This window comes from Moschus berezovskii, chromosome 5, assembly GCF_049115385.1.
Source record: "Moschus berezovskii isolate FMDL1 chromosome 5, NW_MosBer_1.0, whole genome shotgun sequence".
Classification (NCBI taxonomy): domain Eukaryota; kingdom Metazoa; phylum Chordata; class Mammalia; order Artiodactyla; family Moschidae; genus Moschus; species Moschus berezovskii.
The window spans coordinates 69,203,003-69,206,764 of NC_142464.1; positions in this window are offsets into that span (position 1 = coordinate 69,203,003).

Sequence of the window (3,762 nt, forward strand, 5' to 3'; positions counted from 1 at the left end):
GCCTCACACAGCCTTCGATATCTACGATATAATGAAAACTGCAGCCAGGGGCTTGAAGGAGGGAGAAATAAGGAGTTATGTTTTCAGAGTTTCATTTTTGCCAGAAGGAAAGAGTTCTAGAGATGGACAGTGGTGATGCGTGCACAACTATGTGAACGTATTTAATGCAACTGAACCATACGCTTCAAAATAGTTCAGAAGAAAAAGTTCATGTTTTGTGTATTGTACCACAGTTTTAAAAAAAAAATTTTAAGGAAGTACACTGAAAACAAATAAGAAATAATGCTATTTCACTGCATCTGAGAATGTATATATATACTATAAATACAGTAATCTATACTTAACAAAATAATTCTCCATTTTTCACTGGTGTTGGGAAGTAGAAAGACAATAAAGATGACAGCCTACTACATTAGTCAGGCTGTGTGTGTGTGCTCAGTCCCTCAGTCATGCCCAACTCTACACAACCTCATAGACTGTAGCCTGCCAGGCTCCTCTACCCACTGAATTTTCCAGGCAAGAATACTGGAGTGGGTTGCCACTTCCTACTCCAAGGGATCTTCCCAGCCCAGGGATCGAACCTGCATCTCTTGCATTGACAGGTGGATTCTTTACCACTGTGCCACCTGGGAAGCCTATTAGTCAGGGTACTTCAAGTTATAGGGCCAGTGCAGACTAGGGAAAAGGGAGAACGCACTGGCACATATAACTAGAGAGTCTGATTGGTGTAGATTGGTGACGACTGGGACCGGTGGATTCCAAGGATATCATCAGACCTGGTTCTTTCTCCAACCTCACGTCCTGCCTCCTTGCTTATGTCTGCATGAATCACCCTCTAATTCATCATGGGGGCCTCTTCCCATCATGGCCACCAGCCACTCCACTGGCCACTCTCCTGACCAGTAACCCCACCAGCTTTGGCCAAAGTCCTAGAATTGAGAGCCTGGCTTAAGGCTCCTGCTCATCTTGCAGTCAGAAACATCAGGGGAGTGAGGGAGTCCAGCCCCACTAAAGCAAAAGCCTGGGAACTAGTGAGGGTCTTTCCCCTCTCCCTAAAAAGGATGTGTTGTTAATAAAATGGGAATGAATGCTGAGCAGGCAAAAACAACAGCTGTCCACAACATGAAACAACTGAACATCCTCTAAAAGTAATGTCAGCTAATTACATTTGTTAAACATGAAGAAACAGCCTCTATACTCTCAAGCTACTGAATGTCTCCCTAGCTGGTTATATTAATGTACAGATATGTCCAATTCTCTTAGACTAGAGAAAACACAAATAGTAATTAGGAGAGATTAACACAAAGGTAAAAAAAGAAAAAAAATTAAAGTGGGTTACTTCTTTTAATCAGGGTCAACACATAAAGTAGCTTAGCAATTCTGTGATGAGCACAGGTGCTTCCATTCCTCATCCTTACAACCACTCCAGTGAGAGCAAGATCTTTCCTATATCAGCCTGGGAGAGCATCTGTGTCAGGCGGGTCCTCCTTCCCACCTTCCCTTTCACAGTCACTCTTCATCTTCTTTACGGAAGGAAGGCACATTTCTGTCCCAGCCTGATTCTACCTCTGATGCTTTGCCTCAGCTGTAAAACTAAGCAAAGGTACAATTCAACATGCTGCCAACAGTGCCGAGGTAGCTACAACTATGAAGGTTGTATTGGTGTACAAGCCTGGTGATTCTGACTCTTTGCAATTAATGAAATTGAAGGTGGAGGGAATGAAGACATCAGCTAACAGATGACCGAACATAATTTGTATATTATTTTGGCATATAACTTAGATGAAATGCAAAAAAATGTCATGACATTGGTACAACAAAATTCCTTCTATTTCCATGTATTCTTTTCATGTAAACAAGATTTCTCCTAGCTATATCTATAACACTGACAAACAGGAATGGAATTGATGTTAAGCCCTGTCTCAATAGTAGAAGAAAAAGATTTATTATCATTACTATTAAATCTTCTAACAATTGTAGTACCTTTATTCATCCCCAAATACAAAAGCTAATTTTAAAAAAATGGAGCCTCATTCATCTCATTGAGATGTACTTCTAAAAACATTTTATTTTTTTATGTTTAATAATTATCCATGAGATCTATAACATGTATACAGTACTTTAACCATCTGCTGGTAGTAATAGTAACTTAAACTAGGAGATATTCTAAAATATTCACAGACTTAGGTCGCAGGAAATAAAAATAAAATTTAATTTCTATATCGTAGAGAATTAAGTTAGAATGATAAATGAAATACTGTTAGGCACAAAAATACATTATATTTGGATAACATTTTCTGGGAGAAACAGAATGGAAATATGAGATAAAGAGCAAAAAGGAACAATATAAAATTTCCAACTACTAATGGACAGCCAGCTTACATATTTTAAAAATACATGATAGTGAGTATCAGATTGCAGTGGTATGTAATTCTGTTGGATACATTTAAAAGAATAACACTTTGTAAATAAATCTAATACACCAGAAATTATGTTCTTTATATTGATTTAAACTTGAGAAAAAAATTTTGGATGTCAATTTTAAAATGTGTGAGGGTGGGTACATTGTTTATAATCCACACTAGTCAAAAATACTTAAAGCACACTTGTCTAAAGGAGGAGATAAGATGGATACTCAAAAAGAAAGTAATACAACAATGTAATATATGAGTCTTAAGGGAGCCTGCACCGAACAAAGGCTTAGGAAACCATCAAACATGCAATGGTTTGAGAGACGGTACAGGGGAAGGTAATGTTCCCAGGGGTAGAAGCAGGCTGGCTGCCAAACCTGGATCAGAGTTTTAGCTGTTAGTCTCAGCATCTTAGTAGAATACCTTATAATTAATACTTCACAGTTGCCACACATGGAAAGCAAAAGGAGAAGAGGGTGGCAGAGGATGAGATGGCTGGATGGCATCACTGACTCAATGGACATGAACTTTGGTAAACTCCAGGAGATAGTGAGGGACAGGGAGGACTGGCGAGCTGCAGTCCATGGGGTCGCAAAGAGTCGGACACTACTTAACAACGAAACAACAACATTTACCACACTGGCAGGTAACTTAATCTATAGTAAGAATTGCAACTACCACATCCAGGACATAGCATTAGAAACCAAATTACAACCAGAAGGTCATTGGCTAGTTCTAGTGGAAGCAGAAGAAGGGTTCAGAGTGATGTGATATGAGAACTTAAGGACCTAAGGTTCCAGCAGCCTCTGTGTGTCTGCGATGACAGCAGGGGATCCCTGCCGCAGGCCCTGGAGGACACCAGTTTAGGGGTCAGGCTGTCAGCATGGGCAGGACTAAGAGGTCCCGCCAGCCTCTGCCTTTGGGGGCTTCCCAGTCTATGCAAGGCCATGCTTCTCAGATTGAATTTATCAGAATACCACGCTCATATTAATCACAATCAAATTCTAAGCCTGTCTCCTTCCTCTGACCTGCTGGTCACCTAAACTGAAGTTTTAGGCAAACTCATTCTTCATTCTCACGTTTATGGACGATATCTGGCCTTCTTCCAACATAAGATGAATTACATCCATTATGTGTGGGGTTTTTTTCTTGTTTAAATATAAGGCAAAATTTTATTTTGAAATCTTTATGGGAATAGAGATGAGGGGGATCTCATTCCCAGGTATTGTCTATAAAATGTGTAATAAGTGCAATTATCAATTAACGTATGAGAAGAAGAAAATTGAGCATATTAATTATGCAAGATAAGGGTTAATTAAGATCCCTTGCACTGCCCTGTACTAATCACAGG